The sequence below is a fragment of the Odocoileus virginianus genome, chromosome 10 (genome assembly GCF_023699985.2).
Source record: "Odocoileus virginianus isolate 20LAN1187 ecotype Illinois chromosome 10, Ovbor_1.2, whole genome shotgun sequence".
NCBI lineage: Eukaryota > Metazoa > Chordata > Mammalia > Artiodactyla > Cervidae > Odocoileus > Odocoileus virginianus.
This window is the reverse complement of record NC_069683.1, coordinates 17,871,288-17,898,984: the sequence shown is the minus strand read 5'-3', so window position 1 is coordinate 17,898,984 and position 27,697 is coordinate 17,871,288. Positions and strand designations below refer to the sequence as shown.

At 38.4% G+C, this 27,697-nt stretch overlaps 1 protein-coding gene across 8 annotated transcripts in view; it reads right to left on the bottom strand.

The window, feature by feature from the left end:
- The window catches only part of LRRC4C (leucine rich repeat containing 4C), a 1,326,823-nt gene that overhangs the window by 1,053,638 nt on the left and 245,488 nt on the right, over nt 1-27,697 (bottom strand). For 7 of the 8 annotated variants that reach the window (XR_011489903.1, XR_011489902.1, XM_070473151.1 and 4 more), the window contains exon 2: nt 20,782-20,970. The gene's annotated coding sequence lies outside the window, so the exon portion shown is untranslated. Of the gene's footprint in view, nt 1-20,743; nt 20,971-27,697 lie in introns of all 8 variants that reach the window. The other variant, XM_070473155.1, reaches the window with a different exon arrangement.

The following is a 27,697-nucleotide window of genomic DNA, read 5'->3' as shown; positions in this document are numbered from 1 at the left end:
TGGGACCTCTATGCTTCCTCAATACTTAATTCAGTATTGAGTGAAATCTAGAAACTACATATCCTGACTTTTTTTTAATTGAAGTATAATTGCCTTACCATGTTCTGTTAGTTTCTGCTGGACAACAAAGTGAATCAGCAATATGTATACATGTATCCCCTCCGTCATGAGCCTCCCTCCCGCTTCCCCCAACCCACCCCTCTAGGCCATCCATCCCAGAGCACCCAGCGGAGCTGCCTGTGATACACAGCAGCTTCCCACTAGCTATCTGCTTAACACCTGGTTGTGTATATGTGTCCTAGTGCTACTCTCCAGTTCACCCTGTTTGAGTTATTTCATTTTCGGGTTAAAATTCCTTTGAAAGTGTACGATACTAATGCCTTTTTTAATTGAAGAATTAAGTCTTAATAAGTTCATTCAACAAGCAAATATTTTCTAAGTGTGGATGTATGTACTTGCATGGCACTGACTATATAGTTATAAAGAAATAAAATAAAATAAAAGAACTGTTATCAGCTATCATACGTTCTGTAAAAGTATGAGAATTTAAAAAAGTAAAAAAACTTGTTTGAACAGTGAAGTGAAGTCGCTCAGTCGTGTCCAACTCTTTGTGACCCCATGGACTATAGCCTACCAGGCTCCTCTATCCACGGAAATTTCCAGGCAAGAGTACTGGAGTGGGTTGCCATTTCCTTCTCCAGGGGATCTTCCCGACCCAGGGATCGAACCTGGGTCTCCTGCACTGCAGGCAGACACTTCACCATCTGAGCCACCAGGGAACCTTGAACAGTAAGGCACTTAGTAATTTCCCAAACAGTAAATCAAGAGATGATGATTCCCCAGTTTATTCAATTATCATATTATGTCCTAAAAACCTAGGGGTTTTCCATATGCCCACTCACTTCAGCTTTTTAAAGAAATTTATTTTTTAATTGAAGGATAATTACTTCCTCCAAGAATTTTGTTGTTTTCTGTCAAATCTCAACATGATCTCTTCAGCTTTTGATGGTTTCACCCTTAATAGAAAATGACGGTAGCAGCTCTAAACAACTTATCCTCACACTACAGTGATCCAAAGCAGGAAGGAACTGGCAAGCCTCTGGTGTGTTTCTTTATCAGGAAATAAAAATGTTCTTACGTATTCTCCCCAACCTCACTGGTCAGAATGGGTTAATCTACCAAGCTTTAGCAGCAAGGAAATTCAGGCAGCTCAATGAAAAGGGACGCAGCCTCTGCCTGTAGGAAAGAGACTGGGAAAGGCTGATAGCAACTAGCAGAGCTCACCGTAATGTGATTCCTCTTCTGGATAGGTAGCATACTCATTGGATGGAATATTTCAGGGCATTTCCACATGCAAGACTTCACATCTTAGGATGCAAAGACCAATAGGAGTTTGTAGGTAAGAGGTTGGTACGGAATTTGAATTTTATGTCAGGTGGAATGGGGACTTTAGGGATAGGAGTGTTGAACATTCACAACGGCTGCAATCTCTTGTTGGAGCAGTTTACCTAATTTCTTAAAATCTCCCAGTGAACTCACCTTTCCCTTGCTTATGAAACTCCAGTCATGCCTGCTATCCTGTGATTCCTAGAACCCACCAAGACAGTTCTTGGTGCAGAAATTTTATACTAGTTGGACTTACTCTCTGCAGAGAATTTTCATTGATCTCGTGGCTGGCTCCTCCAAATTCAAACCTCTGCCACAAGTCACCTGCTTAAAGGTCCTTTCCAGAGTTTGCATATAAAATATATGCACTCCTTACTCCTAAGCTTCATTCCTGTTTTAAAGATGAGTAAATCAAGCCTCTGGGCCCAGCTCCAGATTATACCTCCAATGAGCCTGAACCTTCTTGTTCATTTTTGTTATTGTGTTTATTTCTATAAAAGCTTTTATGAAAAACTATGCTGCCTTGTGAGTCTCCAGCTCTTAATACCACTTGACTTTCTTCATAGACTTCTCCTTCTGAAATGTTATATCTTTTTCAATTCTTTGATGTCTGCTTTGCCAATTAGAATGTAAGTTTCACAAAAGTAGGAATGTTGTCATTCTCCATGTTCTTTATTGTCATGTCTTTAGTTCCTAGAATGACGGTGACTATTAGTAGGTATTCTAAATAATTTTTGAAAGAAAGATTGCATGAATGAATTATTCTGAAATGTGTTAAAAATAAGAAATTTTCCAGGAAGTGAAAGAACATTTCTTTTATAATATAATGAGACTTTCTACAGGTGTGCAAATTCTAGAAACTTGAGGCAATTTTGTTGCAATTTGCCTACTCTAGGATTTTATCTGGTTGTGCATTTTTCTTGTGACTTCTCTTCCATAGATTCAGAGAGATACAGCTTTCCCTTCAGGGGATTTCTCTGGCATTATTTCCCTTTGTATTTTATTTTTTGATCTAGATAGAGTTAACCTATCTAATCTCAGGGTGGAGGGAGAATCTTGAATTTGCATTGAGAACCATTATTAAATATCCGTGCATGCCTAGAGACAGAACTTACTTTACTTGTAACAGAACAAGTAGTTACATAAAATATTTCCAGAACAATCTGGAAAATACCCACCAGACTTCAAATCATTCCTTTTCCTCCACCATCATCTAGTTTAAATTGTGCTGAACTGCCATGCTCGTAGTGAAAATATAGCGCCCCCCACCCCCGAAACCATCTTCTTTTAAAACATAGTGTTTCTGGAATCGGCAAATTGTTGAAGAATTAACATTTCAATTTGGATCATTTTATTTGTAAAACTGCTTTTGAACTTAACCAAATGGTCCAAGGATAAGAACAGTCCTGGAGACATCCTCTGGGAAGGCAGTGAACAGAAAGAGGTGGGCAGTGGTGGGATGAGGAGATGTGATAAAGAACACCAGTGGAGCTTCGGATTCCCACATGTGCAACTTTTCTAGGTGTAACATCAATTGTATCGCTGCTACAGGTTTTATAGTAAGCAAAAGATTACTGCTCAGTGTGAATGTTGTTAATTCCAGGCATCCTAGGCTATGGGAACTAAAGAATATTATGAAAGTTACAAGACCAAGAGAGATCTTTCTCTCCCTACAACTGTGGCCCCATTAAGTCAAACCTTCCCTAGTTCAATTCTACCTCCTTCGAGGTTTGCACCGTGGGGTGAAAAGTTTAAATGGTTGTAAATACCTGTAAGACAAAGTAAAAGATTCCGAAGAGTTGACATGTGCCTAGTAAGATTCTCTATTTAAAGAAACTGAACAGTAGCTGAAATTAACCAAGAAAGTGCCTCTTCCTGTTTGGAACCAGTTAAGTTGTTTCCAAAAGTGTGTGTTTCCAAAAGCGATCCCGACGTGACACCTAGTGGCGACTCTAGGCTTAACCCTTCAGATCCTGATAGAAAAGCTCAGTTACAAGGCTATTCAAAACCTTTGTACCTGGGGACTCAAAGTGCACTTCTGTGGGAGGAAAATGTGTTTACTTCATGGGAAAAAGTCAGCTATTGGAAAAGATTCTTTAGAATAAAGTAGCAAACTATGTTTTCGAAGATAATATCCAAGCTTTTTTTTTCTTTTTTTCTGTTGTAGAATTATCTCTTCTGGAGAATCTAAAGAATCTTCCTCATCACCAACAAAAAGCTGCCTATTTACAAATTCAAAATTCTGAAGCCCTTTCTTTGGTATTCTAACTAATCATTTTTTTTCCACTTAAAAAAATTGATAAACATATCAGAAGGAAATTATACACTGGCTTTCTTTGAAAGATTTTAGCACTGGCAAATTTTCTGTAAGAAAAAAAAAAGTTCATTATTCAGAAACATTTATACAAAAATGAGCCATGTTGGTTTTGCTTTTATGCATTTTTGGGGGGTGAGGGGGTCATGTTCTAAACTGGGTTTCTTTGAGCACTCAATGTTTTCGGTTGCTCCACCTATACACATGCACATATATACCAAACTCCAACAAACGTAGTATAATTTTTAGACCAAAGTGTAAAACAATTAGCTTTGACACTCTACCCTCTCAAGAACCTGTCTGCCCCATTCTAGGTACCTCATCACCCCGGGATCCCTCCAGAATTTGGGGATGTCCTCTTTCACAACCAGCTCTTCTCTGAATGGACAGTACCCAAAATTTCATTCCCTCTCTACTTCCTAACTAACTAATGAGCCAATGAAAAGGCCCCAAATACTGACTTTAGTGATGAGAAGAGCTTATCCAAACTGGTCTTCTACTGTGTTTTTCTGTTTGAAAAAGAAACACTCCGTATTTTTCTGTTTGATGCATAGAATGCCACTGGGGAGAACTGCAGGGAATTATTTGGGTTTCACAACATCTCTGTATTGTCCATTTACATAGAGTTAATAACAGTTAACGAGTTAATGAGAAGGTTAATTCTGCTGCCCCCTCTCAAGTTTAACCAGAAGCCTGAAACTAAGGACTTTTGTACCGTCTACATAATGCTTTCCTTTTATTAACTGTCATTTGCTGAGTGTCCTCTGTGTATCAACCTGACACTAAAATCACTTTATACATACATATATGTCTTCCCATTTTAGATATAAGACCACTAAGGTCTTCGTGACTTAATCTCCTTCAGTTTGCAAATAGCAGAGCTGAGATAGAAATGCTGTTGTCTTCAATATTATTTTCTCTATCTTCTCTTTAAGAAGCTAAAATAGATGCACTGTGGTATAAAGATGATTTTCCCCAAAACAACTATTTAATAATAAATTAAGTCTCTGAGTCTCTCAGAGACTCAGACTATATATGCATAGGCACACATAGTTGACAATGTATCAAAGGAGAATGATGTTATATTACTTTGATTCTAAGTCACTGGAAACTCTTGCTTTGAAAACAGACTACTTTTATCAGCTTCTTGGGGTATACTCACCAAGGGCGGTCTTATTACTTCAGGGAATCATTAAACTCAGTTCAGTTCTACTGTTTTATCTTCTCTTCTTCCTGTCTTTTCAAGAATGGGATACAGATAGATGTTGGGCCAACAGAATGGATGATTTACTCTATATATCTGCCCTTCTGAGGATCCCATATACCTGAAAGCTCATAACAAAATTCTAGAATATATTGAATACAAACCTTTGAGTTTTGCAAATCTCATCTAAAATGCTGAAGAAGAGGCAGTTGCTTTGGTAACAAGGATTCAAACAGTGGACAACTTTAGATGTAGAATTATAATTATAAGGCTGAAATTTTGTTTGGAAGTAAATAGGAAGCACTTTATTTTCAGAGTATATTTGTCTTAGATGATTAATATTTTAAAAATAAATTTGCAAACTTATTTTTTTTCTTTTTGATAACCATGGTAGTTCTTATATCTCACATACCCAGTCCTAGAAACAGAAATGATAAAAATAGCACCATTGATGGAATAGACTAAAGTGGTTATAGGTGCCAGATTATCTGGTTACCATCTCAGCTACACAACTGCATGGGTCACCATAGATACACCATCAACGTCTCCATGCCTTGGTTTCTTCACGGGTTGAATGCGAGGGTTAAGTGAACTAGTCTGTAGGAAGCTCTAAGAATGGTACCTGGCCTAAGGTCAGCAATCATAATTGAGTATTTGTATCAGGATTTCTGAGAACTGTTTTTGCATGCAACCCTCATGGCCCAAAATGCCTTCGCCGTCAAGTTAGCCTGTGGGGGAATGCTGTCTGGATTCGTCCCTCAGAGGTGATGCTTATGAGATTTAGGAGGCATCTCACCAGGGGGGGTCTCCCTTTCTCTCTCCCACCCTCCCTCCCTCCTTCCTTCTGCCTCTCTCTCTGAGGCAGCCACACACAATTGCCAGATCAGAATGAATCCTCACTTTTTTTTTTTTATTCTCCAGATGATGGATAGCAAAACTAAAATAAGTCCTCTTGAGATAATGTTTTTTGAGTGTCCAGCTGGTGGAGACAGGAAAAGCAATTTCAATGAGACAAGAGCCTCTGAGAACAGATTTGGAGAGAAAGTATCATCCTGGTCTTCTAGAAATAGAAGTGCCATGATGCAGACTGCAAGGAATTCAGATTATCCGCAGAGGGACAGCGCTGCTCAGTGAAAGGGGAAATGACGGAAGCTACAAGGGCAGAGATGGCCCTGCCAAATCCCGATTTGACCAGCTAGCCTGCAGAAACCAGCGTAGGCCTGATTGGGTGCCATATCCTGCTTTGCACACTTAACATCTTGGGTGCGGTGTGAATGTGGTGGAAGCAATTTGGTGCCAAAATCCTTGCACAGTGGGTTATTTTCAGCTACCTCTGGGACTTACCGAATGCAAAAAGCTAGAGAATGATAGCCAAACCACCCCGCTTTGAGAGATACCACTTTCCTCTTGAGAGAGAGTCCTCATAGCTTTGAAAGAACTACTCCATATTTCCTCCCCAGAAGTCCATTCCAGAGTCCAGACTCTGTGATGAATGGTATTCTCTAATTGTCAGGAAAAGTCTTCCTATCCCATACTTAATCTTTGTTTCTATTTATTTTTTATTTTTTTAAACTTTTCCAGCTTATTGTGGCATATATGATCAATAAAAAATATATTTAAGGTGTGTACAATGCGATTTTTTTTCAATTGTGCTAAAATATATTGAGTGCTTTTGATGCTATCATTCATTTTATTCCTTCACCCTCTTCTCCCTTCCACAGATACTTACTGAGCACTTACTATATGCCAGACACTATGAAATGTAATGATGACCAATTCAAATAAGATCCTGCCTGTGAGTGACAGAGAAGAGAAACATTGCACAAGTAAACAGATAAATATAGGCTTCCCAGGTGGTGCAGTGATAAAAAATCTGCCCCACCAATGCAGGAGGCATAAGAGGTGCAGGTTCAATCCCTGGGTTGGAAAGATCCCCTGGAGTAGGAAATGGCAACCCACTCTAGTATTCTTGCCTGGGAAATCCCACGGACAGAGGAGCCAGGCGGGCTGCAGTCCATGGGGTCACAGAGTCAGACAAGACTGAAGGACTGAGCATGCATGCATGCAAAACAGATAAATAAACAAGATAATTGTAATGCATGACAACAGACTAAAGAGAAGAGGTGAGAAACAGATCATCCCAGAGGGCTGCCCTCTATAGATTAGATGGTAAGAAAGCCCTTTCTGAAGAGGTGACTTTGAGTAGAGATGTCCATGGGGGAAAACGGCCTCTGACCCTTTATATAGCTCATAATTTTGTGAGCATGAACATATGCAATGATCCTGAGGTAAAAAAGAGCTTGGCATGTTCCAAGAACATAAGAAAAAGCAGGCATGACCAGAATGGGCTTCCCAGGTGGCGCAGTGGTAAAGAACCTGCTTGCCAATGCTGGAGATGCAAGAGATGCAGGTTCAATCCCTGGGTTGAGAAGATCCCCTGGAGAACGAAATGGCAACCTACTCCAGTATTTCTGCTGGGAAAATTCCATGGACAGAGGAGCCTGGAGGGCTATAGCCCATGGGGTCGCAAAAAGTCAGACATGACTGGAATATATTGAGTGAGAATAAACAGTGCTCAAAAAAAGCTTGGAAATTTAGGTGTGAACAAATTATTTTGATGCCACATACTCTATGGTTGTAAGATATGCATTTATTCCAAAAATGATAGAAAAGAAAAAAAAAAATCATGTACCATGATTTGATTTATATTTAAACTATTTAAACTGTTACACAGTGAGTGGCTTATAAATGGGTAAGAACAGAAGCTGTGATATCAATTGTGAGGCTACTGTAATCGTAAAGGCAAGAGGTAAGAAATAGTGGCTTAAACTCAGTCACAGGGTAAATTTGCTTCATTTAATCTTTACAACAAATATACAAAGGAGACCTTGCAATTGCCCCATTTTAGAGCTGAGTTAACAAAGGAACTAGCGACTGCTGCTTAAAAGTACTCATTTCCTAAGTGAACAAGTGAAGATTCAAACCCAGACCATTGTGACTTAGAGGTGAGCTATTTTTGCTTCTGGCCTTTAGATGGGTGCCTTTAGCGGGTTTTGGCAAAAAAAAACTTGAAATAAGATTTAGGAATTCTTAACACGGAGTGATGCTGGCCACAGAGTCAGAAGTATTCTGTTTCCTGTACAGAAGCAAACTTAATATTTGACAACTTTATGAAGTACCTACTATTATTACCCTTTTGCAGATGAATAATCCAAGTTATAGAGAAGTTGAACTAGTGAATGTCAAAAGCAAAATTTCAAACCATGCAGGTTCACTCTGAAGCCATGCATTTAACCCCTAAACAATTTAAGATGAAGCCTCCTTAGTGGGTCAGTGTTTGGAAACAGACCCAGGAAAATAGCCCCCTTTAACCCCTTTTAAGCTTCCAATTAAGATAAAGATACACACAAATCACAGAAAAGCTTTTTATGGTAACTCCATCAAAATGCTAAAGATTAGACAGGCAAGGCTTCCCACACATTTCAGAGAAAAAGGAAACATCTCTAAAAGAAGCGAACAAAAGATTTATCCTTTCACCATTCTCAGGGCTCAGAAGCAACATTTCCACCAGGTCTGCTTTTTTCTAATATAAATGTAACAGGAGACAGATTGAAATGCCAAACTGCACTGCTCTGTGTTTTAAAAAGCTGAGAAAGATAGGGCAGGTTCCATGCAAAATGCATTTGTTTGATATCTCTTGAAAATTCTCAGCAAGTTGGGTTTTTGGATTCTTAAAATTAATGACAAAAAAAATCTAATATTCCAACAGAACAGGAGTGACCTAAAAAGAGCTGCCTTTATGTTCTGTAGGGCTCTAGCAGCATCCTCACAGAGCTCAAATATCACCTCCAGTTGCTAGGAGTTTGCTCAAAGCCTCTCCAATATCTCTACCAGACCTTAACCACTCTTTCTGCTATTTACATATGCCCTTTGATTGTCCCAGGTTCCTCCACTTTGATATGTAAAATGTAGCTAATTTAGGCTTTGCAAGGACACACTCTTGAATCTCAAAGCTTGGGGATCTTTGTGTATTAGAGAGAAGATAAATGGAAAGAGACACTTTTGATGTTTCTGCATCTCACATCTATATTGCTAATAGTAATACTGATGGGCTATTTGAAGCTTTGCATGTATTATCTCATTTAATCTCATAACATAGGTGGACACTGTTATTATCATTCTTACTTGTCTCAGGAATGTGAAGATCATGTAAACACAATTAGAACTCTTGCTGTCTGATTTTAAAACTTTGTCTATTACCTTCTACTTACATTTCTAAGTATACTACAGTATATAGTGTTTGATAACTGGTATATCAAACAATATAAAGCATAGTGCTATTCCCTCAGTCATGTCCAACTCTTTGCAATCCCATGGACTGTAGCTTGGCAGGCTCCTCTCTCCATGAAATTCTCCAGGCAAGAATACTGGAGTGGGTAAGTCATTCCCTTCTCCAGGGGATTTTCCTAACCTAGGGACTGAACCTGGGTCTCCTGCATTGCAAGTAGATTCTTTACCATCTGAGCCACCAGGGAAGCCCCAATATAATATACAGATAAAAATTAAGATAATATTCAGTACATATTCTTTATAAGTACATTATAATATGCTTACAAAGCCAGCATTAACTCTTCTTTCCTTTTCAACATTCTATGCATTCTATGCATCAACATTCTATGCATCTATACATTGGACCAATAGGTCTTACATAACTTAAGTCTCTGTTTTTAATTCTAGATATAAATTTATAATAACCTGGCTTTTTAAAAGTGCTTTATGCCCTTCCATGGCCTGGAAGCTTCTGATGCAATTTTTCTGGGGTATGGCCTGGACATGAGCATTCTTGAAGTTCCTCTGTCTAGCCGTCTGGTGATTACAAAGATCCAAGGGATGGAATACAAGTTAATTTGAGAAAATTAATGCAATCTTATCTGTAATAGACTGAATTGTGTCTCCTTAAAATTTATGCTGAAGCTCCAACCCCCAACATGACTGTGTTTGGAGACAACACCTTTAAGGAAGTAACTAAGGTTAAATGAGGTCAAAAGAGTGGGGCCCTGATCTAATAGAACCAGTGCCTTTTTAAGAAGAGAGACACCAGCAGTATGCAAAGTGTGAACAGAGGAAAGGCCTTATGAGGACACAGCAAGAAGGCAGCCACCCTGCAAGCCAAGGGGAGAAGCTTCACCTGAAACCAATCTCTCTGGCGCTTTGATCTTGGGACTTAGACTTCCACCCTCCAGAATGGGAGAAAATGACTTTTTGCTGAATAAGCCTCCCAGTCTATGGCAGCTAGAGCAGACTAATACTACATCTTTTTGTCACAAGGATTATTGTATACTGGAAAAGTTGTCTAGTATCTGAATGTGAATTAGAAGGTTCTAGGTTCAGGAGCTGTTGGCATCCATCGTTCTGCCCTAGTGAAGCCAGCCTAAGAATGGAGGGGATATAAAAGGGAAAGCTTCAAAAATCCGTGAAAGAAACAGAGTCTTATGGTTTATTATTTATACACTGATTTTTTTTTAAGTTGAACTATAATTGCTCTACAACATTGTGTTAATTTCTGCTGTACAATAGAGTGAATGAGCCACATGTATTCATACACCCCCTCCCTCTTGGAGCCCCCTCCCCCACACCCCCCTCATCCTACCCACCTAGGTCACCACAGAGCACCGAGCTGAACTTCCGGTGCTTTATAGCGGGTTCCCACTAGCTATCTATCTACACATGGAGATGGGAATACCAGACCACCTGACCTGCCTCTTGAGAAACTTGTACGCAGGTCAGGAAGCAACAGTTAGAACTGGACATGGAACAACAGACTGGTTCCAAATAGTAAAAGGAGTACGTCAAGGCTGTATATTGTCACCCTGCTTATTTAACTTATATACAGAGTACATCATGAGAAACGCTGGGCTGGAGGAAGCACAAGCTGGAATCAAGATTGCCGGCAGAAACATCAATAACCTCAGATATGCAGATGACACCACCCTTGTGGCAGAAAGTGAAGAGGAACTGAAGAGCCTCTTGATGAAAGTGAAAGAGGAAAGTGAAAAAGTTGACTTAAAACTCAACATTCAGAAAACTAAGATCATGGCATCTGGTCCCATCACGTCATGGCTGATAGATGGGGACACAGTGGGAATAGTGGCTGACTTCATTTTGGGAGGCTCTAAAATCACTGCAGATGGTGATTGCAGCCATGAAATTAAAAGATGCTTACTCCTTGGAAGGAAAGTTATGACCAACCTAGACAGCATATTAAAAAGCAGAGACATTACTTTGTCAACAAAGGTCTGTCTATTCAAGGCTATGGTTTTTCCAGTGGTCATGTGTGGATGTGAGAGTTGGACTATAAAGAAAGCTGAGCACTGAAGAATTGATGCTTTTGAACTGTGGTGTTGGAGGAGAGTCCCTTGGACTGCAAGGAGATCCAACCAGTCCATCCTAAAGGAGATCAGTCCTGGGTGTTCATTGGAAGGACTGATGCTCAAGCTGAAACTCCAATACTTTGGCCACGTGATGCGAAGAGCTGACTCATTTGAAAAGACCCTGATGCTGGGAAAGATTGAGGGCAGGAGGAGAAGGGGACAACAGAGGATGAGATGGTTGGATGGCATCACCGACTCAATGGACATGGGTCTGGGTGGACTCTGGGAGCTGGTGATGGACGGGAGGTCTGGTGTGCTACGGATCACAGGGTCACAAAGGGTCAGACACGACTGAGCGACAGAACTGAACTGAGTGTGTACATGTCAGTCCTAATCTCCCAATTCGTCCCACCCTCCCTTTTCCTGCTGTGTCTACATGTCCATTCTCTTTGTCTGTTCTGTGTCTCCATTACTCTAAATACCCCTACAAATAGGTTCATCTGTACTATTTTCCTAGATTCTACACATGTGCATTAACATATGATTCTTTTTTCTCTTTTAGACTTACTTCATTCTGTATGACAGATTCCAGGTCCTTCCACATCTCTGCAAATGACTTAATTTCATTTCCTTTCATTCCACTGTATATATGTACGACATCACCTTTATCCATTCATCTTTTGTTTGATGTTTAGATTGTTTCCATGTCCTGGCTATTGTAAATACTGCTGCAATGAACATTGGGGTGCATGTATAATTTTGAGTTATATACTGTTAGATAGTAAGAAGGAGCAGTATTTAGAAAAGATGGTGGGTGGTGCTCTAATAATGTGGCTGACAGCATTTTCATTGATTTTTCCACTGTAGGATGAGGGCTAAAGTGGCCTGTCATCTTCTAGTGGATGCTGTCGAGTCCATATACTTCTCCAGTTACTATGCAGCCAATTAATCTTCACCTTTTGGTCTGTTTATTGTATGGTAAGGGTTGAAGTATTTTGTGGAGGGAGAGTTTGCATCAAGAACAATATTGAACATGTAAAGAAAGGCCAGTCTTCCTTTCCACAGCAATTTTTTTATAATCAAGATTACTTTTGATTTTGGGCTTTCCCAGTGCTCTGACCAAAGAGTGAATTACCTCTTTGAAAACACATGTAGCAAATAAAACATGAGGGTGACTGTTGTATTAAGAAACTGATCAACATCAGCAAGACAGTGATGGTTCCATTTTCACAAAAAAAGCTAAAGCTGGCTATCTTCCGAACATCATGACTGTGTTTGGAATATATGGTCTACAGTAAATATGTAAATCGTAAAACCTGTTGCGCTAAACTGCAAATCTGCTAAAACCTAGGCTTGTGACCTGGGACCTTCAGCTTTCTTCTATGTGAAATGGAAATAACAAAGTCCACCTCCTGAGACTTCTATAGGATTTAATGTGTTAACACTTTAGAATCTTCTCAAATAGTGCTAGAACAGGGGCTTCATAAATAAGATTTGATATTCTTTCTTTCTTAGTTCTTGTTTTACACTTTGATTATTGTGAAGCTAAAATCACTTTGATTCTCAGTTTCTATATAGTGTAAACTCTATAATATAAATATTCTCATAGAATTATGACAGGATATGTGTTAATTACTCCATGAAATGACTTAGTAACACATAAAATCTTATGACAATGTTTATTTTATGTAAAATTTTGTGAAGACTTGGGCATTAATCCCCAACTGGGACCTCGTCTCATGCAAACATCTCCTTTTTATAAACAGCTATGAGGCAGAAGAGATGAAAACTGACAAAGTGTTAGCACACTCCTTTTAATTTGGTTTAAGCAACACGTCACATGACTGTGTGTCTAAGTCTACTCTGAATCATCTCCACCACACAGTGAACATCTCACATGGCAAAAGGTTTAGTGGGCTGATCACATCACTTCTTTGAGAGGCAAAGCTGTTAGCTCGCAGTTATACAAGATGAAATCATAACAGACTACATGTTAAAGAGTTGCTAGACCCACGCGTGTTATAACAATAAAGTGCAGGATCAAAATACACTTCCGTACACACACTCTCTACCCCTCCCATTTCTACTCTCTTTGAATTTCTCAAGTGCTGTCTCAACAGCCGTAATTAAATCAGATGTAAACTGAATTGCATCGCTTTAAAACTGGAGCAATCACACATCAACTTGCATTAAGTCCCTGCCTTGTAGCTCTGACTGGTGTAACAGAGAACTGTGGAAGTGCATTTTGACCTCCATTTGCTACTCTTATTTGCTCATTCTCCTGTAAATTTGGTTTGATCTCATTTTAATATCCTTAAATGCACTAAATCTTGCATTAGTAAAAAGACACATGAAGCTTTTCAACTAACCTGTTGCCCTATTCTCCAACCTAGACCATCAGAGTTTGTTGTCTACAAGTCTGTGAATTACCTGCTTGCCACATTTAGCTATGAGAAGTCCTGAAATCTGTTTTCAATGATAAAAAAATGGACACCAACATTTTGCCCCAAATAAGGAGTATATGAAAGTCAGTTTCAATTACTGTTAGCCATGTCACTGTAGGTCTGTAGGAATCTACAATGAGTTACAAAAACAGCAGTGACCCATGTGAGAGGACAACCGTTAGGATAACCAGGCTGCCAGCTGCTAGTTATTTTCCAGAGTACATGTCCAGGTCCTAGAATACTGATCATGAGACCAAGTGTGTATTGGTGACCACAGACACTTTTCCCAGTTCCCGATAAGAAGAGAAAGAAAAAAAAAAAAGAAAACTTTATACTAGTGAAGAGTTGGCAATCAACTATACTTGAAACAAAGAAATGCTTAAGTAAACTGTAGTCATTTAATTAAAATAACTAGTTCCAAAGTCATTTAAAATAAAAATACTTTACACTGAATGTTAAACCTGAAAGACTTGAGACGATAAACTATTTAGTCATGATTTTCCACTCTTTTCCACCATTTCCAATTTCCATTTTTTAATTAATGGATATATGTTACTTTTTATCTGAGCTTTACTAAGATATTCACATACCAAAAAGTCACCCTGTTACAATATATAATCCAGGGGTTTTATTGAATAGCATAATCACCAAGTTGTACAATGTTCACCAGTCTCTAATTTTAGAACATTTCATCACTTCAAAAAAGAATCCTCATACTCATTAGCAATCACTCCTTATTCTCCTTTGCCTGTCACCCTTGGAAACTAGCAATTTATTTTTTGTTTCTGTATATCTGTCAGGTTTGCACACTTCTTATAAATGGAATAATATAATATGTGGCCATTTGTATGTATCTTTTTTCTTTGCCTATAGTGTTTGCACAGTTCACCCATGTTATAGCATGTATCAGACCTTCATTCCTTTTTAGTGGTGAAATACTCTTTCATTTTATGATACAGTATGATTCATTTATTCATTCATCAGTTGATAGACATGTGGGTTGTTTCCACTTTATAATGAATAATGCTGCTAAGAGCATTCACGTACAAAATTTTGTGCAGAAATATAAATACTTAAGTCTCTTAGATATGTACCTACAGGCAGAATTTCTAAATCATATGTTTAACATCTTGAGAAACTGCCAACCTGCTTTACAAAGCGGATGCACTATTTCACAATCCCACCACATATGCAGGATAAAAAAGAAACTGATTTAACAAAATCACCATACAGACTACCTAATTTTGGCACGCTGTAACTATAGAGGCTACAGATTTTTTTTTTTTTTTTTTTGCCTTTTAAAGAGCAAATAACTGAGCTATAGCATTGCCCTTTTATTGCAGCAAGATTTTAGCCCTTCCAGTTCTTCATTTAAAAGATTATTTCTACCGATTGCCATTATAAATTTAAGCCAAATTGGAGAACAGAGAGCAACTGTAACACTACAGAGAATTTAGGACACAGAGAGAATAGGGCAGTAAAAGTAGATACATAAAATAGCCACAAGCAATCAACATTAACTTTGCATTTTTATGTCATAGAGGAAAAGCTGCATGGAGATAAACAACTTTGAGATCTGTAAATATCTCAAATCAAGAGTTCAAATATAGTCTTTGGGATAAAAAATGATGTTTCCCCTTTGAATACATTCTTAAAGCAGACAAAGGTAGGTAGAAATTGAAAGCAGATTTCAACTAAATGCCAGGGCTTCTAACAACCCACTGATGAGAATCCAGCTGTTCTTCTCTGCCTCTTACATTAGCAATAATAATGGTAAAGAAGATGCCTTCCTTATTTGCTGACAGTTGTGTTGATAATGCAAGAGGCAAAATAGCATTTCTCTTCTAGGCAATGTTAATTATGGAGTGCTGACAAGAGTTCAAAAATAAATCTGGATCCTTTAAGTCAATGCCCCACATCAATATAAAATGAAAAACTCATGATACACTGACAAGCATGCGAGAAGTGTACAGTTTACACGACTCCTATTTTGCTTTCAGTAAGCAGAAAGATTCATGGCAGATTATTAAAACCAATATGAATAATAGGTCATACCAGAATATCAATTTAGAGATCTAGGTAACATCACTCTCTTATATTTCTCATCTGATTTGTTGAAGCAGAAAGAAAATGTAACTTTATGTTCCTTTTTTCAGATGAAAATACTGATGAGAGATTAATGACACAGGAAATAGGTGGAAGAATACAGATTTTTATCTCAGATATCTGGCTCTTGATCCAATTCTGGAACTTTCCTATATTTTAGGAGTAAATTTCAGACCAGAGCCAAGCGGTTTAAAAGTTATTTATATGGACAATGAGTCAGGATTTTAGAAATGGAGGCCATTTAATGAATTGAGTGCAACTATACCACACAGTATATAGCACACGTTTCCTGTTAGAAATTAATGTCAGTAACCTAAAATATTTAGAACACTTGAATTTTATTGTTAGGATTTAGCAGCTTTCTGGTACCTATTATCAAAAATACGAAGGTGATTCAATAAGTATTTATTAAGCTCTACTACAGTTTTAAGCAGTACTTCAAGGTAAGTATTATGATTCTCATTTTTTAAAGGCAAAAACTAAGAGTAATGGAGCTTAGGCAACTTGCTCAAGGTCAATAACCAACAAAAGGAATGTTTATATTTTTAACTCAAGTTTGTCTGACCCTAAAGTCCTACTCTTTCATAATCTTAGCCTGAAAAAAAATTATTTACATGTTAAAAAATCATTGGTCCTTTGAGGCTGTAATTTCACATCTTGGGCTGTTTTCTCGGAGAGTCACAGTCATGTGCTATGATTTCACCACACAAATCTTTATCTCAATGCTGTTCATAGTTGTCAAAAAATGCACTAACCCAGTGACAAATAAAGGGCTCAATTAAATTACCTGTGTTATATCCACATTGTGAGATAGTATGGCAGCCATTACTAATGTTTTAACAGAAAATCATTTACTAGCAAAACGACACTGCCACATGGCCTCGTTTTGGTGAACTCCATTTAACCCACAAAGTTCAGCGTCCTCACCCTCACCAGCGAACGCTTTTCATTCCAAATAAAGTTGGTCTGGCTCTCCTCTGTGCTTTCATAGGACTTCACAGGTGGCATATGGTAGTCAACTTCATTCCTTGGGCATCTATCTTCCCCAACCTTGTAGCTATGAATTCCTCAACGTTAGAGAATCAACTTTAGTCACCTTTATTACATCACCCATCTCTAATACACTGGCTCACAGTTAATAGGTGGTATTCAATAAACATCTACTTCAAGAATCAATAAAGCAGTTGTTCTTCAGCACTGCATTCAATCCATTTAATGCTTAAAAAAAAATCATGTAGAAAATACAACTTCTGTGGTTTAGTGGGGGAAATTGTCATGCTTTCTCACAATGAAAGGAAAAAAAGTCCTGAAGTTTCAGGTACCCTTGGCACTGTCTCTCTGTCTTGAAGATTGGAAAGGCCTATAGTCTAGGTTTAACTGTAACCCATTCACCACATGTAGGGTCTTGTCATGAATTGATTGCAAGTGTCTGGCAATGATCTCGGTTAATGCAAGGATTTTAATCTGAGATTTATACATTTCTATATGATACATCTGAATGAATAGGCTTCGGCAAGTACATCTCTTGAAATTATCTTTAAAAATTTATAGATTTGGGTTGGAGAAAAATTTCATTTGGGTTTTCTGTAAATGGTATGGAAAACTCCGATGCAACTCTTTGACCAACCCAATATTTTGTGTATGTGTCTGTTTTGTAAGGCGAGGGTGGGATGTTTCAAGAGAACAGCATTGAAACATGTATATTATCTAGGGCGAAAGAGATCACCAGCCCAGGTTGGGTGCATGAGACAAGTGCTCGGGCCTGGTGCACTGGGAAGACCCAGAGGGATCGGGTGGAGAGGGAGGTGGGAGGGGGGACCGGGATGGGGAATACATGTAAATCCATGGCTAATTCATTTCAATGTATGACAAAAACTACTGTAATGATGTAAAGTAATTAGCCTCCAACTAATAAAAATAAATGGAAAAAAAAAAGGATAAGGGCTTTTTACTTTTTAATTAAAAAAAGCCATTGGACCTACAAACTTTGGAGTCTACATTGTTCCCATCATATTATTTTGACTAAAAAAAATTTTGACTTTTACATGTGTATTTCATTTACTAAGTCAAAAACTTTTTATTTTATTTTCAGGTTGAGACTGGGGTAAGTTGACCTTTTAACAAAGCTCATTAAAATGTAGTTAATGAAAGGCTTTGTTCATTATTCTTTCCTGGAGACTTGATAGTACAGCAGAAATAGTTCCAACAAGATTACAAGCATTCCTCTGGGAGTGAGAAAAGAGAATTGATATTTGGAGTTCAGTGGGGATAAAGATCCCTTTCACCTTTGGCATCCCTACTGTCAATATTTTCAAGTTATCTAAAGAAAGTCAGAGAGCGGGTCATTGGGAAGAAAGTCAAATGGATAAGGGCCAGGGAAAGACAGAGAAGGGCACCAAAGCCAGTTTACAGAAATCTAAATCACAAGACTACCTTCAACTAATACTCTTAAGAGTCTTCACACCTTCTTGAAGGCTATTGGCTGTGTATGTGTGTTTTGATGCAAAGGTATAGTCATATTATTTTTCATTGCCATATACTTTTGCCTAGCAGAAACATCACAAGCCATAACTTAATAATGCTGACAGGAGAAAATATCAACTGTTCACCTCACTCTGTTCTTACAAACTCTGCTGAACTGGGATTGCAAGTAGAATTGATGTGAGGTTTCAGGAGTACCATCACAGAATGCTCCTCACCACCACCACTGTCCATCTTGGGGTAATTCTAGTACAACACTACAAAGGAAGCCCATTCTCAGAGGCTGAAGACAAATCAAAGAGGACTGGAGGGGGCCTAGGGCACTGAATTCATTAAGACATAGCAGGCATTATGTGGTCCGTCTCATGTGTTTTGGTATGTTTGACCTATATTTTCACTGAAACAACAAAGGGGTCTTAGAGGCTCTCGATAGGATCATCAAACATCAGTGCCAACCTCAGGGATCATCTGCTCCTGACCTGTGTTAAGCTGCTTGGATAAGGTGATGTCCTATTCATCAACATATGACAATAACAGTAATGATGATGTTTGCTATGTACTTGGTCTGCACTGGGCACTGCTCCATGTGCTTCACAGGTAGTAATTCACTGATTCTTCACAACAAAATCATGGCATCAGTCCTATTATTATTCCCTTTCCATCAATGAGGAAATCAGACACAGGAAGATGAAGCAACTTGTTCAAGGACATACAAATAGAAAAAAAAAAGTCCTTAGCATCTTAATTAATAGGGAATAATTATCTATAATGGAGAGATCCATAAGTAAGGATTTCTCTGTCCCTTACTATTTAACATTATTTTTCTCTTTTTTGGAAGGGTGTGGTATATCCCAAACCAATGATGATCACATAAGAAATGACTGTATTTTTCAAATCATTAAGTGTCCTCCCCGTGTGCACACACACACACACATAAACACTTCTACACACTTAAAAATACTTACAATCACAAGTTTTATGTTTTTTTTTAAATCCTTTCACCAATGAAAACCAAATGATTTGAATGGAGTAAAATAAAGATTCACATTTCCCATCCCATCCAATTCATACACAAAGAATTCCTGGTATGAACAATCCTTCTTTTCACCTCTAATCAAGGAATAAACACAACTAAACCAATACCTTGAAATTCCAGGACAATTCAAATAATTTAATAATTAATAGAGTCATTTCTTACTTTCCTCAGGAAAACAATAAACATTCACTGAGCAACAATTTGCTTTTGTATCTATGCACTGGGTATGTTCGGCAATCAACAAAGCAGATTGCACCTCTGACTTCATGAACCTTTTTTTGGTAGTAAAGGTGATATCATTACTATGTTACTGATGTTTTCTATTAGGTCAATACATTCTGTATTTATAAACTCTATAAATTCATAAAGTTAAAGTCAGAACTGTTTGAAAGAGTGAAATGAGACATTGTGACAAGCAAACAGAATTCAAAGTATCAAAGAACTGTAATCACATAATCCACTGATGCAAAGACAAGTTCTTAATATTATTGGCTATAGCTTAAAATCTCCTAAAGAGACCCACACATAGCACAAAAGTCACAAACTCTGAATTTGAACTTGTTTCTTTGAAGGAACTCTACCTCTTAGGATCCTCCATCACGCATCCCCAGGTGCTCCAGTAAATAAGTCTATCAGTTCCACGCTCAGCAATATATTCTCTTTTGATGGTTCACAGCCAAGGGAAATCTCCCATGCTAACAGAGCCCCGAGTATCAAGATGGTGAATTACAGGGGCTAGAAACAGGTGGGTAATGCAGATGTATACTAAATGGCCAACTAAGAACAAAAGAAAAAATTATGACAGGAGAAGTATATACTATAGACTATAATATTACCTAAAATGAACATACAGGTAGTTATATCAAATTCTTATTGCAAATCTTTCAAGACTGGGAAGACCCTGGCATCAGACTGTGGTACTTGAATAATGCTTCCACCATGTAATAGCTAAGTGAAGGGCAAGGATTCCTTTGATTAATGAGGATACCCAGTAGGCTAGGTTCTTCAGAGAGACAGCTGTCATCCCCGACTCCCTCAAAGAGCAGCATCTTTTGGAAATTAAAACCCAAAGATATGGAAACTGGCTACAACTGAGCACTTAAGCAGGCCTCCTGATAAAATGCTGATGAGATAGAACCCAACTGAAGGTCAATAACCTAAACAAAAGAATTGGGTCCTGGACTCTGATCACACCAAAATATAAATCCTCTGTTAGAAATGCTGAGGTTGACAATCACTGCTAGAAGCTACAATTCTGCTACATCACAGAACTATAACCACAAAGTTTGGACCTCAGGCCCAAACCATTCTAGAGGAAGGGCTGGTGTTCCCCCAGCCATGAAGTTTATGAGCCCCGCAGCTCAAGACTGGGGCCCCTTTCAAGTCTGATGTCTTACTCACCGGTTCCCTGTGCATCTGACATTGAGAAGCTGGCTCACCTGCTGCTGCTCTGTCTCTGGAAGTTTTCCCCCAATCCAAGATTGGTCTCGGCTGGTATGTGTGCTTCGCGGTCATTCACTCTTGATTACTTGACATTAGACGATCTTGGACAAGTTATGAATTCTCTGTGAGTCTCAGTATCCTCTTCATCAAATAGGGATAATGACAGTAAACACTTCATTTGGTTTCTGTGAGGATTAAATGAGATAATCTATGTCAAGTGTTTATCACAGCACCCACACATAGCAAACGTGCAAAAATGCTATTATTAGAATTTAGGATTTAATTCCACAGGATTTTTTAAATACAAATAAGGGAGTTTTTTTTTAATCACATCTCAAAAGGAACAAAAAGATAAACTCGAGTGTTTTCATTAAGAGATTCAGAGAACACTTATTTTATAGTCTGTGGCTCCATAATTGATGTGGTAAGGATTCTTTGACAATGAAGTGATTCTGAGTTTCAGATCAAATAAGAGAGGTTTATTTAAGAAGATATTTAAGCTTCTGTTCCTAACTAGTGCCTAGGAATCTGTTTGGACCTCTTGACAGATGAGAAATGGAGAAGCGGTATGAGAGAAAGCCCAAGTGACTATACTTTTTTCCTACACAATTATTCATTCATTTATTCACTCATCTGTGTATTATTTCTTTTATGCAACAGTTACATATTGCAACACACAGTACTAAGCATCATGGTGTAATAAGAAGACAAAAATCAAGCCAACACTGACAAGTAAAAATTGGCTTGTCCAAGACATTCTCCATATGCCAGCCTCCCAAAGAAATTGTTGGCCTCCTGCAGATTATTTGGAAATGAGCTCCAGCAAAATCCTTAAGCAATCAACTCTAGTAAAATTCTGATGTTGCTGATTCAGCCACGTTCAAGTGTGACAAAGTGGGACACTGATCCTGTCAAGGAAGATGTCTGTGTTCTCTTAACTACAAATATCAAACTTGGCAGAAAAAGACTTGGAGATAAGACTATGCCTTACTTATAGCTGATGGATCCTGGCTTTTAATCATGGCTGGGGAGGGACTATAGCTAATTAGTTTCTTAAAAGCCTTCTGGTACTCTATGCTTAGATTTACTAGACTCCTGGGTGCGCCCCCCCCCCCAGAGTACAGTGGGAAATGGAGAGCTCGGACCTCTGCTGTGGTGAATGCCTCCAATGCAATGTTCCTTCATCAGTCCTAGTATGTGAGCTTCCTGGGGTTTTGTCTAGGTTTGATTAGCATACTTGTTACTCTTATGAAGCCCATTACATGAATGATCAAAAGACTCCTAAGTGTAGGAAACTAATCCAATTCACAGAAATAAGATGCTGTGGAGACAGTCTGTGCCATGTCCAGGGTGAATGATTTACTTCCTCTACTGATAAACCTCTGGCTCTCTTGGAGGTGTTAGTTGGAATCAAATCCTACACCTCTGACCATTTCCCTTCCACAAGAAGAGGGGTAGCTCTATTGTATAGGATGGGAGCACCTGTGCCATCTGCTCTTGGAAAGTGAGAGGCAGGCTTTATTCCTGCTTGCAACTGTGTGTGTGTCTGCTAAGTTGCTTGAGGCATGTCCAGCTCTTTGCGATCCTATGGACCATAGCCCACTAGACTCCTCTGTCCATGGGATTTTCTAGGCAAAAATACTGGAGTGGGTTGCCATGACCTCTTCCAGCAGATCTTCCCGACCCAAGGATCAGACCCATGTGTCTCACATCTCCTGCATTGGCAGAAAAGTTCTTAACCCAGTGAGCCACCTGGGAAACCCACTTGCAACTATACCTCTCATCATACAAGGTGCCAGGGGTGTTTTAGGGGGATGATAGAAAATCTGTTTTGGCCTTATGTACCAAGTGTGTTTCCCAACACAGCTTTTCTAATAATAAAATTAAATATCTGAATTTCTATGGAAGTCAAAACTTCCCTGTCCATTCTTTGATAGGTTCAGGATTTAAAGTAACATTTGCCTCAGTGTCTCTTTTAAATCTCAACCATGTTTATTCAGACATGAGTTTGAATCCCAGTTGATATGAAAAGATGGAGTCCAGTCTCAAGATGCTGGTGCATTCATTTGTCGATGATAATATTATTAGTAACAGCTATCTCATCGGGTTCTATGGAGATTAACTGAGATCACATGCCTGACATAGCAGGTATCCATAATTCAGCTTGTATGATATTTGTGATATACAAAGATGTCTAGGCAAAAAAAGAAAAAAAGAAAACTTTGTGAAATTAGGAAGGCAGGAGTTGAAACCTTTTATTAGGAACTTTTAATATTTTTTTCAAGTACTTTAAATATAAAAAATATTATTAAAAATTAGCAGATGACTCAAAAAAATTGAAACCTTCTTACAACCTGTGTTCATGCACTCCAGTCACCAAGACACCACTTTTCAGAACAAAGAACTTAAGTGCCTGCTACAGCAAGATCAAAGGAGGATGTGTCATAAATGGCTGTGGATGTCACACCTCAGTCCCTGCCCCTCCCGTCCTCGCTCCGCATGTGTCATTTAAAATGCAATTCCCTTTGAATGGGCACGGAGCAGTTCTATTACCAGACATGACTGCTTTTACTACTAGCAGCGGTTTAATGATTTTATGTCATTGCAATAATAGAAACATGACATTCAACTGTGACTACAGCTTGTGCGAGTCTATTTTTGGAAAACCGATTTCGTAGAGGACATGAAAATGTGGAGTCTTGGTGCCTGTTTATTTCCCAAAAGGCTGAGCCAGGGACTCTCATACGTCAGTCCCCTCCGTGGACCTTTCATGCCTTTCTGAAATGAGTGTGGTGACTTGAGGTCTAAAACAATGATGCTTCACATGCAAAAAACCCACTTTAGAGAAGGAGACTCGAGCCTGAATCTAATTTGCTCATTGGGGGGAATGTCTTTTATGGAGTATTCCAATGCCTGAGTCCTTATTCTCGATAAGGACCAAGTTCACAAACAACAACAAAAACAGAAGTATATGCACTTGCTCAGGGGAAGAATTGCCTCAGTCTTTCACAGACAAATGTGAAGGCAAGAGTCATAAACACCCTCACCGTCCTTCACTCACAGGTCAGCACACGCATTCGGCTTCTAAGCGCAGACAGGTGATTCTTGCTTAAGGCCAACCCTTCCACCTGGGCTCTTAATTCCTACCCGACTGTCTTCTTTTGGGCTTCCCCAGGGGCACAGTTGTAAAGAATCTGCTTGCAATGTCAGAGACACAGGAGACACGGATTCAATCCCTGGGTGGGGAAGATCCCCTGGAGGAGGGCATAAAAATCCAATCCAGCATTCTTGCCTGGAAAATCCCATGGACAGGGGATCCTGGCGTGCTCTAGCCCACAGGGTCGCCAGGAGTCAGACACGACTCAGCATGGACACGGTCTCTTCTAGGACCTCTCTGTATCAGGGTCTACTTTGCTCCAACATGTCCACTTTCCCCCTCCTATTGGGTCTCTCCTTTCAGTCTGTTAAATGCCAAAATCCTTACCGTTACACACACAGACACACACAGAGGCAAGACCCTCTGTCTTCTTCTCCTCACTGACCCATTTTCCTTCACAATTGAACTATTTAAATTAGATCACATTTGCAGCTTCCTGTTTTAAAAATTCCTGTGTTCTCTCTTGCTTCTATAAATAAGTAGGCCATTTTTCCTTGCCTTCTTGTTTCAAACAAGATACTGCAAACTTGTCTTATCTGTCCTCCCCCCCTTCAACCCTTGTCTGTATTCTTCTGCTGTTTTGTTTTTTTTTTTTCCATTTATTTTTATTAGTTGGAGGCTAATTACTTTACATCATTACAGTAGTTTTTGTTATACATTGAAATGAATTAGCCATGGATTTACATGTATTCCCCATCCCAGTCCCCCCTCCCACCTCCCTCTCCACCCGATCCCTCTGGGTCTTCCCAGTGCACCAGGCCCGAGCACTTGTCTCATATCCCACTTCTGGGCATACACACCAAGGAAACCAGATCTGAAAGAGACACGTGTACCCCAATGTTCATCGCAGCACTGTTTATAATAGCCAGGACATGGAAGCAACCCAGATGCCCATCAGCAGACGAATGGATGAGGAAGCTGTGGTACATATACAGCATGGAATATTACTCAGCCATTAAAAAGAATTCATTTGAATCAGTTCTAATGAGATGGATGAAACTGGAGCCCATTATACAGAGCGAAGTAAGCCAGAAAGATAAAGACCATTACAGTATACTAACACATATATATGGACTTTAGAAAAGATGGTAACGATAACCCTATATGCAAAACAGAAAAAGAGACTCAGATGTATAGAACAGTCTTCTGCTGTTTTTAATCTCCCCAAACTGCTCAGGAAAACTTCATCAATGACCTCATGAGAGTTAAATCCAATGGTCAGTCTCAGTAATTTGAATATTTTGCTTGCATATGATACAAACAATACCTCCTTTCCCTTTTAAAAAATTCTCTCTTTGGTTTCATGCTGCTGCATGAAATAAACTATTTTATGTCTACCAGTTACCATATATTTTCTCCAAATACTGTACTATACACTTCACAATGTTAAAACAATACTGAAATTTAGAGAATATTGTAATCATGTATACATTTAAATAGCAAGCAATTGAAACCTAAAGAAACTGAATAATTTTACTCAAGTTACATAGTATATGTAAGGAATGGGATAAGAACACAGCTTTATCTTACACCAGTGTATGTTTTACAATTTGTTAATATGATATTTAAAACATACAGGAATATACCGATCATTACAACTAGCAGATCTCATCTATCCACAGATTTAGCACATGTTAACATTTTGCTTAACAATTTGTATTGATTTATTTTTCCAGAACTGATACATTAGGAAAAGCTAAAGTCCAACTTGTAATTCTCCTCAATTTTACTCCCTTTTTTTCCAAGAGGAAACCATTATATTCTAGGGGGTCTATATCATTTGTATCTATTTTTTCAATCCTACTATTAGATTGATACAAGCTTCCTTATTCCTCCCTCTTATCCTTATCTGGATATAAAATATTGTTTCTTTTCCATTTGTGTTCACTCATACAAATATTGACCTCTAGTTAATGATTTATATGCCAATGTATTTCAGGGGAAGTACACTGATGTCAGCAACTTACTCCCAAACGCATCCCCAAAATAGTGATGAATGGAGGGATGAAAATTTTAAACATATATACTTAAGAGTTTTTAGATAATCAATATGTCTAATCACTTCTCAAACTAAATAAGGCTTTAGAGTATCTTCACACTATAGTTCTTCTTCTAATGTACCACATCGAGCTGTCTTGTTTGTGCCTGTAAAATACCTTGTCAAAATGACCAAAAATTAATAATATATCAGTCTTTTCTACAGTCCAAGCTTGGTTACATTTATATGTTTATCAAAATATTTCCTAGCCCTCTCATCCTTATTTGGGGAGGAGAGGATTCAGTCTCTTACTGCTTTCCATGTTTTGTTTTGTGGGTTTTTTTTTTTTTTTTTTGGTGAAAGTCTATGAATTGTTAATTGTCACAGTATTTTTACGAACATTTTAAAAATTTAAATTTCTTCCCCTGAACATACTTTGACTAAGTATAGAATTCTAGGTTGACAAGTATATGCCATCCCCCCTTCAAAGTTATCATTCTATCATGACTGTGAGACATCTTCAGTAATTCTAATTTTCATTCCTTTGATTGTAATAGATATTTCATCTTTGTCTGCTTTTAAAACTTTTTTTCTGATTGTGTGAGTTTTGAAGTTTCAGGGCAATATATCTGCATGTAGAACTGTTTTTGATCATCCTGTCAAGAATGTAGTATACTCAGTAATTCTAAAGGCTGATATCTCTTTTCAATCCAGGGAAATTCTGAGCCATTGTATCTTTTACTTTTATTTTCCTCTTCTAAAAATTCTGTTGTATGTTTTCTGTAGTATCTTATCTTATCTTCCTCATATCTTTACACCCACGGTGAGTGTCTAATTATTTAAACAGATCTATTTTCAAGTTACTAACATTTACAATTATCTACATCTTTACCAAATTATTTACTTACAACCTCCAAATCATACAACTCATGTGCTTCATAGCAAGATAGGGGTCCTTCCTCAAGTTTGATGCCTGTGGCTCTTTTTCTTTTTTGTATCTATTTAAACTTTAACACGTTTACTTCAATGTCTCCTCTGACTAGTTCTATTATTTCCTGTTCTAGGGTGTGAATTCTATTTGTTGAATTTTCTGATCCTCTTTAATTATGACTCCCTACATGTGACTTGAAATGTCTTAAGGAATCTTCATGGAGGTTGTTATAGATTGAACTGTCTCCTCAAAAATTCCCTGTGTTGTTGAAGCCCTAATACCCAGTGTGACTGTATTTGGACACAAGGTCTTTGACGAGGTCATCAAGGTCCAACAGTGCCATAAGGTTGGGATCCTAATTGCATGGAACCTGTGTTCTCATCAGAAGGAGAGGAGTTAACTGGAAAATGCACAGAGGAAACCCTGTGTGAGGAGGACAGAGTGGCAACGAAAGCACCAACACGCCAAGAAGAGCAGCCTCTCCAGAAACCAGCACTGCTGACACCTTGATCTTGGACTTCCAGCCTCAAGAACTGTGACAGAAAATATATGCATGCTGTTTAAACCACACAGACTTTAGTCTCCTTCAGGAGCCCCAGTTAGCAGCAAACATCCATTGACTGCCAGTTCACAGTCATCTCTTCATTGTTGTCATGGTTTCGGAGTTTATATTAGAACGTTGGTAAGTTCTCAACTTGCCATTCTCACATCACATAAGGAATACAAATTTGGAACTCACAAATTTGCTTCAAGTGTTTCACATTGCCTGTTTCTAAAAAACGACTTGTTTTCACTCATGGCTAGTGGTTAGAATTTTGTTTTTGAGGACATAGTAGGATACTTCCT